A 12,625-nucleotide genomic window follows, 5' to 3' on the forward strand; every position below is an offset into this window, starting at 1 on the left:
CCGTGTTGTGGTCCTGCGGTCATAACAGCGCAGGAGTGCATCCCCGCCATCACGGAGGCAGCCGCCGTCATGCGTCCCGCTTGCTTAGCGAAGTCCAAGAGAAAAGGAACACCCGCATGAAGTGGGAAGACTTGGTTTTGAAGCTGTCACTCTCTTTTACCCCCTGCGGAACACTGAGCAATCTCTGAACCTCTCAGAGCTTAGTTCCTCCACGTTGAAAATGTGATCATGGTACCTGCCCCTCTGCATTTCTATAATTAAGTGAAATAAGAAATGGCTCATGGAGGGGAAAACACACTGTAATGTGTTCCTGGGCTAGCTGCTCCCCATCCTTCTCCACCGTGACATCTCGGCCCCGGTCCTCAGAGAAGCCCTGCAACTGTCCTGACGCCGCCTGGATGGAGAAAGAATGAGAGTCTCCACGGAGATGCATGTGCATCTTAGGTACTTAGGTGTCCATCTGAAAAGCCCCGCTGATGGTAAACGGGGAGGTGATGGCTAATTAACTCGGAGTGCTGTCACTGTGCTCAGCCACCTTGCTAACTGATTGGCCCATCAATCATCCGACGGTATTTACTGAGTGCTTACTGCATATGGATTGCGTATTCATTAGCCCTCAGTGGCTGCAGACCCCACCCAGCCTCTGGATTTTCAGGTGGCACTAGAGTCTCTGGCGCGTCTTGTGCTTAGGCTGGTGAGGGAGAGTCAGGGCGGTTCACCCAGGGAATGAGGGGCAGCCTCATGACTTTTTTTTTTTTTTTTAATAAATTTATTTATTTATTTATTTATTTTTGGCTGTGTTGGGTCTTCGTTGCTGCGCACGAGCTTTCTCTAGTTGTGGCTCACGGGCTCTAGAGCACTGGCTCAGTAGTTGTGGCGCACGGGCTTAGTTGCTCCGTGGCATGTGGGATCTTCCCGGACCAGGGATCGAACCTGTGTCCCCTTCGTTGGCAGGCAGGTTCTTTACCACCGCGCCACCAGGTAAGTCCCCGGATGACTTATTTTTCACACGGGACTGGACAGCGCCCTTCCCATTCACTATCCCTTTTTTTTTTTTTTTTTTTTTAATTTATTTATGGCTGTGTTGGGTCTTCGTTTGTGTGCGTGGGCTTTCTCTAGTTGTGGCAAGCGGCGGCCACTCTTCATCGCGGTGCGCGGGCCTCTCACTGTCACGGCCTCTCTTGTTGCGGAGCACAGGCTCCAGACGCGCAGGCTCAGTAATTGTGGCTCATGGGCCTAGTCACTCCGCGGCATGTGGGATCTTCCCAGACCAGGGCTTGAACCCGTGTCCCCTGCATTGGCAGGCAGATTCTCAACCACTGCGCCACCAGGGAAGCCCCACTATCCCTTTTGATTCCGCAACAGTCCCTTCGTGCATTCATTCAGACGTGCAGAAAATACTCCTCGGGTGCCTTCGGTGCCCAGCCCTGGAATACAAGGGTGTGAAAGACCGCTGTAACCCTTGCCCTCAGGGATCTTAAAGTCTTTAATGCAGTGAAGAGATGGGAACATGGGAATAAACAGTTCAAATACTTGCAACTTCTGATGAGAAAGTAGAGTGCTGGGGAAGAGAACCCTGGGCTCAGCGGCTCGGCAGAGATGGCCACGTGAGGGGACCTCCTGAACGCCTGGGGACAAGGAGGCAAGGCTTCTCCCCTGAGCAGGAAGGCATCTGCAGAGACCTTGCAGGGGAGAGGAGCAGCAAGAGGGCCAGGGCGGGAGGAGTGCGGGGCGAAGCAGGGAGGGGATGCAGTAGTTCGTGGAGGAGGGCAGGGCCAGATCACCTGCAATGAGAGGAGTTCACCTTTTATTGCAGTGACTGCTGGGTGTTCATGAGAGACTTTACAGCTAAATCTGGAATTAAGTGCACTCGTCCCCGACTGCCTTTAGAGTCTGCTGTTTCCCAGCCTCAGCACTGTTCTGGCATTGGCGCTGGATGGTTCTCAGGTGTTTGGGGGGGGAGGTCCTCCCCACCGTAGGGTGTTTAGCAACATCCCTGGCCTCCACTCACTGGAGGCAAGTAGCATCCCCTCCCCAGTCATAACCATCAAAAATGCCTCCAGACATTGGCAAGTGTTCCCTGGGGGCCGGCGGGGTGGGGAGCAAAATCACCCTCCTTTAAAAACCACTTCTATGAGTAAGTCAGAAAGAGAAAATCAGATCCCGTATGCTAACACATATATATAGAATCTAAAAATTAAAAAAAAAAATGGTTCTGATGACCTAGGGGCAGGACAGGAATAAAGACGCAGACGCAGAGAATGGACCTGAGGACACCGGGAGGGGGAAGGGTAAGCTGGGACGAAGTGAGAGAGTGGCATGGACATATATACACTACCAAATGTAAAACAGATAGCTAGTGGGAAGCAGCTGCATAGCACAGGGAGATCAGCTCGGTGCTTTGTGACCACCTAGAGGGGTGGGATAGGGAGGGTGGGAGGGAGACGCAAGAAGGAGGGGATATGAGGATATATGTATACGTATAGCTGATTCACTTTGTTATACAGCAGAAACTAACACAACAGTGTAAAGCAATTATACTCCAATAAAGATGTTAAAAAAAAAAAAAAAAAGAAAAGAACCACTTGTTTGGACTGGTGAGTCCCAATGTTTACAACTCCAGACATCCCTTGTTATTGGTTCTGCCTCCCTGCGAGGGAGTTTTTCAACTAAACACATTTTGTTAAGTGTTCATTTCTCCTCTGTCTTACGTAAGAATATCGGCCAGTTGGCGTTTCTGATCTGTGTCACCAGGCTGAGTTGATCTCATTCTGCCCAGTATCCAGCAAGGAAGCTTGGTATTTGAGGGCCCTAGTGTGTAGTCTCTGGTAGACATTTTAACCAGTTGAGAAATAGCTTGACCCCGGCTCCCCACCCTTCCCAGCCAGGGAGGAATCCCGAGACCCAGCTGTAGTCACTGGTCTAAACTTCCATTTCGCTGTTTGAAATCAAGGCTTTGGATCCATGTCCATGGAAAAAGTTTCCTCTGAGCTCCAGGTTTCTCCAGGAGTCTCCTTCCTGACTTCTCCCCATGCAGCCTAGAGCAGCGTTATCGTTCAGCACTTACTTATTCAGCGCTTTCCACGCACCCTGCCTTTCCCTGGGCGCAAGGGTGCTGCCGGGAAGGCCTGTGGTCATGTGGGGTGTGCAGATGACAAACAGGAGGCTGAGAAAGAAATCAGAGAATTACCGGTGGCGGCACGTGCTTTAATGGGCTCAAGGGTGGTGGTCTCTGGAATTACAGGACCCTGTTAGTAATCAAGATACCCTCTCACCAACCCTGAGCCCCTGCTTAGTCCTGGCTCAGTCCCTTTCAGGATCAGTCCATGTATTCATGAACAGTTCCCATTAGTTGACCGTCGGGGGCAAACTCCTTTATTGCTTAGAGGAACCAGCTCTGGAGCAGCTCTGTGTCCTGCTCATTGAGAGCCATCTCTGTGAAGTGGTGAGAGCTGGTCTCCCTCGGCCGCAGTGGGAGGAGACCCCACAGGGACCTTGAACCTGCCCTGGGTGACAAAACGCCCTGCTGAGTAGCTGGGCAGGTCCTGGGAGGTCGTCTTAATGTTCTGCAGGATGCAAGATGGCAGTTGCTCTCTCCCAACCCCCAGAGTCTTCAGACAAGGGCTCAGAACACAGAAGGGACCTTGTAGCATGCGAGCCTTTGTGCTCAGGTCCTGTCGAAGGGAGAGGGACTTAGGAGGGTGGGGAGGGAGAATGAGTCCCCTCTCCCTGCCGTCCACTTGGCACCATGCTTTTCCCCTCCTCTGGTACATCGGGAGGCTTTCTTCCTCCTGGCCACAGTCAAATACCGCATCTTCTTTCTATCTTTGTTCTCTGGATTCCTCTGGCTGCGGGTGTGTGAATCGGGAGGAGTAGCCGCTTGGCAGGGTGCTGTTAGAATATGCTGCGCACCTGCACGAGTTCTCACCTCTCCTCCCTCCCCCCGCCCCCTCCTCCTCCCACTGCTTACCTGGCCACCACCTAATTCTTCTTTTACAACACAGTTCAGAGAATAATCCACACCAACTGCTTTAGGGAGTCTTTCAAAGATGCACAACCCGGTCTGTACCCTCCTCTATTTTAGTTAATACCCTTCAGCTCCCCCCGCCCCCCAGCGTTGTCCTCAGGTTAATGCTCTAATGTCTTCATGGTCATTACTCGGCTTATAAGGCTCCGGTGGGTGCTGGCTGGGCTTCAGGAAGTGCCCCATCTGGGCACTGAGAGGTGGGCATTTCACCCCCGGGGAGAAATGTGGTCCAGCCACAAAGAGCAGGAAAGACTCAGAGATGGGATAATTCAGAGAGGGTCGTGGCAGGGATGTTGGCTGTTTCTCTGCTGAAATGGGGCCATTGGAGGCTTCAAAGCAGATCTGACTTGTGTTTTAACTGGATCATTCTGGCTGCTGTGCTGGAAATGGTCGGAAAGTGGCAAAGGTGGAAGCAGATGGACCAGTTAAGAGGCTACTGCAGAAATCCAGGGAAGGGATGATGGTGGCCTGGCCACGTGGTTGCAGAGGAGACTGTGAGAAGTGATCAGATATAAATATATCACAAAGGTAGAATTTGCTGGTGGATTGGATTACAGGGTATCAGAAAAAGGGTGATCCCAAGATTTCACCTTGAGCAAGTAGAGACTGAAGTTTCCATTTATTCTTATGGGAGATCAGTGGAGAAGTGTGGGGTGGGTAGGGGTAGAATCATGATGTGTGAGGTGTTAGTCAGGCATTGTTAGACATACAAGTGGAGATATTCAGGAAGCAGCTGGCTATATGAATCTGCAGTGTGGAGGTTAATTTCATATGTCAGCTTGGCTAGGTATCCAGACATTTGGTCAAACCAGTTTAGATATGACTGTGAAGGTATTTTTGGATGGGATTAACATTTACATCAGTAGACTCTGAGGGAAGCAGATTATCTTCCATGATGTGGATGGGCCTCGTCCAATCAGTTGATGGCCTCAAGGGAAAAAGACTGAAGGCCCCCAAGGAAGTGGGAATTCTGCCTCCAGACAGCCTTCAGACTTGGGCTGCAGCATCACTTCTTCCCTGGGTCTCCATCCTGCTGGCCCACCCTGCATATTTTGGATTTGCCAGCATCTACAACAAATGTGTGAGCCAATTCCTTAAAATTCTCTCTCTCTCTCTCTCCTATTATTTCTTTGTCTGTTTCTTTGGAAAGCCCTAACTAGGGCATGGAGTAAAGGGGTAAGTATTTAGGTACCTATTTGGGAGTCATGTTATTTAAGCCTTGAGACTGGGCGTGAACACCTAGAGGGCACATGTGGACAGAGAGGGTTGGTCCACTGGGCTATCCATCCCAAGTGGCGAGATTCAGAAACCGTATGTGTATGTAATATTTACTGAGCACTTACTATGTGCCGGCCATCCTCCATCATCGGATGCTGCCTCTTCTTAAAACCAGACCCATCTATCTCCTTATTTGTTCTGGAAGGTTGGGAAATGGTCCCAGTGGAGCCACTTATTTATTTGACTGATGTTTCGCAATTCCTGTGTCTCAGCTCCTCCACAGTTCTGGACAGCAGAATGGAATCAGCTGTTCTTTCTCCTGTGTCAGAAACAGAGTATTCCAGCATCTTCCTCCCAACCCATCTTCAGTTCCCCTAACCTCCAGCCTCTTGAAGCCATTTAGTGTCTCTTGATACCCAGTGATCCCATTTATTAAAACCCGTGGAGCCTCCTCTCTGGCAAGTGTTGGTAAAAATAGCTCTGCAGCCCCAAGGAACAGGGTTATTTGAACTTGGTGACTTAAAAAACCTTTGGGGTGAATAATGAAAAGTGCAGGACTACGGTGATGAATTTCCCTCGCCCTCTTTGTTCCTTGTTTTTTTGCGCGTGAGGCAGAATGTTTAACCTATATTTTCCAAGAACTGTGTAGGTGGGTTGCTGGGGACAATTGATTTTTAGGGAAGTATTGTTCCTCTGGATGTGGAAACCATGAAGCAGAGAATAACATTGAGCAAGAGGCGTCCCGATGAGCAGGTCTGGGCTAATTATGGTGCCGTGTGCTTGGGCCCCTGTGTCGTCTGAGGCGTCACTTCTGCCTGAGTTGGATTTTGCTCTGGACTCAAGGTGACACCCAGGATCCTTGTTCTAGCCAGATGTCAAATGGATTTATCTACTTTCTAAGGCTGTGACTGGTTCTAAATGAGAAGAGGTGCAGCCTGGCAGGTAGAAGGGACACAGGCCTTTGTGTAAGGAATACTGAGTTCTAGTTCCCATCCTACCCCTGGCTTGCTGTGTGACCTTGGGCAAGTTTTCTCACCTCTGAGCAGCGGCATCTTCATCTGGGTTGAGTTTGGGCTTGGTCTTCTCTGAGGGATGGGGCTCCAGCCAATGGGAGCATACATACCTTGAATAAAGGACCACCCTGCCCTCAGCATCCAACCAGCTGTTGTCTTGTGTGGGACCAGGGCTGCCAAATACATTTTTGGACTGTGTAATGAAATTTCCTGAATTTTTAGATGTAGGCAGTTAGTTGAGAAATATTTTAAACATCCTGTGGGTGGAACCTGTAGCCAGAAAGAGCCCGTAGGTTTTCAGTTTGCAGCTCCATGCAAACGCGCTGCTCTTCATGGATTATCACGGGCTGGGGCCCAGGAGCGGAAGGTTGCTCATTTGATGCGTTTTGCCTTCAAGGTACCGGGGGACCAAAGCCAGACTAGAAACGGGGTCATAAGATCACTGTTGCCTAGAGGCCTAGAGGGAAGGTGTGGCCTTCCTTTCCTCGTGGGTGGAAATGTCCGCTGAGGCAGTGGACTCGGTCAGCTGATCTCCTTGGGATTTAACCCCAGATCTAGCCACCGGCCTTGTCTCTGGTTCCATGGACTCTATGGCATTCAGATCTAGAGGGAATCAGATATTTCAGTGTATTTGTTTTTCACTCAGCAATATATCTTGTAGCTTTTCTCTGTGTGTCTACATACCTCACTCTTTTTTAACTGCTGCATAGTATTCCATGGTTTTTTTCAACTATTCCATATTAATGGACATTTTGCTTTTATCTGTTCTACCTCCCCTGATGTCGTGCCGTAGAATTTTTTTTACTCACCCTCCACTGCACACCTCCTTCCTTCCTCCCCTCCCTCCCTTTCCCTTTTCTCCTTCCCTTGCATCCATCCATCTCTGGATCCACTCACGAAACATGCTCTCCCTACAGATGCGAGGTATCCGGGGCAAAATCCTGGGACCTTGCCTCTGGGAGCTCCAGCCCACTGGGAAACCAGAGGAAAAGCACATTATGGAGACTCCCTGGAAGCAGGTTCTTCAACAGTCTTTACAGAGGAGCCCTTTCTGGCCTTTTGGAGGATGAGAATCTCCGAGGCAGGTGCCAGTCTTTCAAAGGAGGAGTCCGCCTTCGGGATGTTACCATGTCTGCTTCCTGCGACCTTGCAGAACCATCGTCGGCTGTCCATCCTCTCCTTTTCCCCATTGCTGGAGGCTGTGGCTTGAGCAGAAAAACCCCAAGGTTGGCTCTGGAATGATGACCCTGAGAAGGGAGAGGTGCTGTCGTGAGTTTGGATGGGTGGCTTTCGCCTTTGGTGTGGAAGCCAGCAGGACCTTGAACAAAGCTGCAAATCGTAAGTCAGCCTAAAATGGATGCAGAACCTCAGGTCTTCTTCTTTCGAGGAAATTAAGTAAAGATGAATAAAAAAGGGAGTGAAGGTGTTGTGTCTCTCAGAGACAGACAGAGAGGACGAAGAGTCTACAGTCACCGCTCCTTTATTTTCCAAATGGGTTTCAGATGCGTATTTTGTGCCAGGAGCTGTGCCGTGCTTCCCTCTCCTTTCGTCCTCTGCTTCTTTCCTCGTAGGCGTCTTGACGGTGATCACAGTGACGATCCACAGAGCATCACTTGCTGGCAAACGGGGATCTAGGAATGGAAGAATTAGTGTGTGCAGTTCAGAGGCCCGCAACCTACTCCGCTCTTAATCACCTGGGTCACCTGAACAAGTCATTTAAATAACGTTTCTCACTCTTGTCCTCTGTAAAGCGGGGAAAGTATCGCCGTCTTCCTTCTAGGGATGTTGGAAAGGGTACAATGAGTTAATCCATGTGAAACACCTAACCTAACCCTGGAATGGCTACCTGGAATATAGTAAGTGCTCAATAAATATCACACACGTGCATGCACACACACACGTATCTCAAATGTCTCCTTACCTGAGAGGCCGTCCTGGCCACTCTGTGTAAACAGTACCCGCCTCACCCCCCATCTCCCTCTCCCGTTCTTCCTCTATTGGTCTCTGTAACACGTATCGTATCACCATCTGACCCCCTATGTAGTTACTTGTTTATTTTTCTGTTTGTTGACTATCTTCCACCCCCGTCCCCTCTCGAACCCTGCAAATGCCGAGATCTCTGTTACTTGCATTTAATGCTTTAGTCCCTGGAACGTGGGTAGGTTCCTACTACATATGGGTGGAACAGGTGAGTCTCTATTTTAGAGTTGACCTCCAGGCCCAGACTCAGGCACAGGGAGGTAAAGTGACTTGCTCAAGATCACCCAGCTACCAGCAGTTGAAGAGTCTGGAATCATTTAAATCTAAAGGTTTAAATTCCAATTTAAACCATGAATGCCTCCCTGCCGGTAAAACAAAAAACAGAAAAACTAAGTGTAGTGCCTGCAACACAGTCAGGATTTAGTAAATGTCAGCTAAAAGTAGTAGGGGTCATCATTCCTGCAGCAGCTGTCCCCTGCCCCAGGACACCCCCGTTTGGCTGTACCCCAGCTTTCTGAGCAGTAATCAGGCATCAGTGGGTGTAGTCCTGAGAGGATTAGGTGGCACCCAGGCCGGTGGGCAGGTGTGGCGCCGGAATTAAAGTGAGTTCGTGCCCTTTCCTGGAGGGCTGCCCAGTCCAAGGGAGGGAACCGGCTCTCTGTGGAAGACATGAGTTCCCGGTGTGGTGCCTATTTCCAGAGTTGGTGGCAGCTTCCAAAACATGCCAGCGTCTCTCCTGGTTGTGCTTTCATTTGCTGTTTTCTTTCACCCGAGGCCGAGGCGGGGCTTGCAGGGATCTTAAAGGGCAGGAAGTTGTCTCAATTTTCTGGGACCTCGTCCCAGTTGTCCTGTGGTAGGTTTTATTGCTCCCATCTTTAAGATAAGTAAACTGAGTTTCAGGGAGGTGTAAATACTGAAGCCGGGATTCAAACCCAGGCCTGCTGGATCCCAAATACCTCACACCCGTGCCCCACTGCTCAGATGCTCTTAGAGTTGGATTCTGATTTGTCAGCATGTATTTTTTTTTAAGCATCCTTCAACTATTGGACATGTTTATTTTTTTCTTAACTTTTCATTTTATATTGGAGTATAGTTGATTCACAATGTTGTGTTGGTTTCAGGTTTACAGCAAAGTGATTGTTATACATATACATGTATCTATTCTTTTTCAAATTCTTTTCCCACTTAGGCTGTTACATAATATTGAGCAGAGTTCCCAGTGCTATACAGTAGGTCCTTGTTGGCTATCTATTTTAAATATAGTAGTGTGTACATGTCAATCCCAAACTCCCAATCTATCCCTCCGCCTCACCCTTCCCCTCTGGTAACCATAAGTTCGTTCTGTAAGTCTGTGAGTCTGTTTCTGTTTTGTAAATAAGTTCATTTGTGTCTTTTTTTTTTTTTTTTTTTTAAGATTCTGCATTTAAACGATATCATATGATATTTGTCTTTCTCTGTCTGTCAGCATGTATTGAGCAATAAGTCCAGGCTGGGTGCCATGCCTCATTTTTTTTTCTTGTTTGCTTGTTATGGTTTTTAAACTGTTTTCTCCAAATGAGGGGACGGTGCGTGTAAGAGGTACACGAGGGAGGATACTTTGTCTTGTTATCTTGTGATTCTTTGGATTACAGCAGCTGTGGGGAAAGAGCCCAAGCGTTGAAGGAACACTGCCCTGAATTCAGATACAAGCCCAGCCTCTAAAGTTGCTGCGTGATCTGGGTCGAGTAATCAGCCTCTCTGAGCCTCAATTTCCATATTTGTAAAATGGAACAAGAACTCTTGCTTGGAGAGGACACTGAGGGTTTGAGATATTAAATATAAAATGCCAGGATGCTTGGCATCCTGGTGCTTGGTTGGCCATCAATAAGTTGTGGCTATTATTATTATTGTTGTCATTGTGTTTTGGGACATGGTCTTATACTTAAATGTTACTTCTTTCTTTGCCCTATTTATCTTTGTCCCTCTTAAGGGTGCAGACCGAGCCTTATTCATCTCGGCATCCCTGCCTTCTAACACAATTCTTGGTACGTGGTTTATGTGCACTAGTGCGGGGCACATGAACGAGTGAATGAATGAACAAATAAAGGGGCCCATGGTTTGTCGGGACCACTCTGGCCAGCTGTTGGGGGACGTGTTTCCTGGAGTCTTATCCCCTCTTGTCAGATCCAGGCTGGGACAACGGTTCAGTAGTTCCATTGTTCCCAGATAGCACTTCCTATCTTAATGTCTCGGCCAGGGCAGCCCTTGGCCACACCCTGCCCTGCTGTCCTATCACCCACCCCTACTTGGACGCTGGCGGGCTCCCCCCTAGCCTGCCCCGAAGAAAGCTTCCACGGCCCCTCGTCTCCCCCACTTCCTTCAGTCACAACAGTTGTTGAAGGGGGCATTTCCTCTCTCCAGAACTTTTCACATTCCGGTGAAGACCTAGAAAATGCTAAATCAAAATGCTTTGCATGAGCCTGACCCTTCAGAGCTCAACCTACGTCTTCCTGCCTTGCACCCCACTCTCCCTTTGTCTGATTGGTAAGTCAGGACTCATCCCTAGTCAACCGCTGAAGAAACTGAGGCTCAGAAAGGTGGGACTGCTAGTAACACAGCTGGTTAGTGAGAGGGCCTAGGGCCACTACTAGCTCTCCACACCTAACCAGTGCTTTTGCCACTAGTTCCCTTCCTGGTTGCATTGTTGGTGTGCGGTGCCCTTCTCGGTTTCCAGAAGAGCTTTGAGGGGTGTGTCACAACGTTAGTGACGCGGGCGCTCTCAGTCTGTTAGCTCAGGGTGGCCTCCCCCTGCCCTGTGAGGTGTTCAGGGTCCAGGCGTCGCCACACCCACCCAGCCGGGGAGGAAACAGAAGCCTGGAGGGCCGAGTAGCTTCTGGAGGTGACACAGCTTGGGGTGGCGGCACTTTTCCTTCTGCCAGCGTTCCCTTTGCTGCTGAATTTGACTCATAGGTCAGTTGTTCTCAGACGGGGTTTCACACTGGAATCATCTGAGGAATTTAAATATCTTGCTGCCAGGACCCAACCCCCAAAGATTCTGACTTAATTAGTCAGGAGTGGAGCCCAGGCATTGGGGTTATAACATCTCCCCCCGTGATTCTCTGGTGAAGCAGCATCAAGAACCACGATCTCAGATCATCCCTGTTACAGGGCTGTTGGGAAAGCCGACAATTCTAGCAGTTCCCAAACTCTATTTCAGACCGAGTTCCAGCCCTCCTAAATCAAACCTTGCTCGCCTTTGCTCGGATTGATGGCCGCTTGCGTTTCAAAAGAACTGGCAGTGCTGAACGCTAGGGGAATAGGGAGATGGAGCAGTCCCAAAGATGTCATGTCTTGTGCCCCTGTTGTGTACTGGACCCTGTGCTAAGCACCTTACGTATATTAACTCACCTACTTCACAATCCATGTACTAGCACAAAGAGACCTCTGCTGATGTTATCCCCATTTCACAGATGAGAAGACTTTCTCAAGCTGGTAGGGGCAGAGCTGGGAATTGAAGACAGAGAGCTGGCTCCAGAGGCCACTGTTTTAATCACTATGTCTGTTGCTCTGCTCTGTGATGAACTGGTTCGCACTCGGCTGAGAATTTGCTCTCACCAGCTGCTCCTTCACGGTGATGCTGGGGCCTCGATCTGATCTGTCACCCTGCTGCTCAAGAGCCTCTGTGAGTCCCCATCGCATCTGTGGGGGAAGGGCAAACTCTTCGCACAGCCTGTGAGGGATTCCCCTTACAGTCTGACCGCTGGCAGACCGTCCTTTCACACTCCACGTCACACGTGCTGTTAATACTGTTTGAAAAGTTCCCCACCTTTCTCTGCCTGGTGAACTTCTGCTCTTCAATACCTAGCTCAGATATCCTCTTCTCTCATCTACGAAGGAAGAGTCAGTGATGCCTTCCTCTGTTCCCAAAGCTCTTGGTCCCTCCATCCAGGACCACATGGCTCACAGCCTTTTTCTCAGTACCCTCCAGTGGATCATGAGTTCCTGGAGGAGTGGGGCTCTGTCTTACTCATGGTTGTTCTCCTCACTCGGCATCTACCAGTGGATGGCCAGCCTCCCACGTGTAGGATGACGTCCTTTACCTTAGTTCCACTTTATTTCAGCCACGAAGACATATTCTTTTCATCTTCTGAATATCAGGGGATTTTTCTTTTGGTAATGAATTCTTTTCTTCAGGGTGCCTCGGTCTCCACATTGCATAATTGACATTATTTACTGTGTTTTCCTAGGCCGGGCTGAGGTTTCAGAGGCGTTCCGAGCTCCTGTGGAGACTTGCTTCTCTCCAGCCTTGGGCTCTCTGCACTCTTGGACATCTCAGGGCCCAGAAGAGAAAGAAGAAAGCCAACCGGTTCTGGGAGCAGCCTGGGTGAAGAGAGGTAGGTGTCTTGTT

General features: G+C 49.5%; 1 long non-coding RNA gene across 23 annotated transcripts in view; it reads left to right on the top strand.

Annotated features, from left to right (window-relative positions):
- Window positions 1–12,625, top strand: part of LOC137751561 (uncharacterized) — a 379,806-nt gene that overhangs the window by 193,504 nt on the left and 173,677 nt on the right. For 22 of the 23 annotated variants that reach the window (XR_011070852.1, XR_011070845.1, XR_011070857.1 and 19 more), the window contains one exon: window positions 12,465–12,611. This is a non-coding gene — a long non-coding RNA (uncharacterized lncRNA). Of the gene's footprint in view, window positions 1–11,687; window positions 11,900–12,464; window positions 12,612–12,625 lie in introns of all 23 variants that reach the window. The other variant, XR_011070859.1, reaches the window with a different exon arrangement.

Source organism: Eschrichtius robustus, chromosome 17, assembly GCF_028021215.1.
Source record: "Eschrichtius robustus isolate mEscRob2 chromosome 17, mEscRob2.pri, whole genome shotgun sequence".
NCBI lineage: Eukaryota > Metazoa > Chordata > Mammalia > Artiodactyla > Eschrichtiidae > Eschrichtius > Eschrichtius robustus.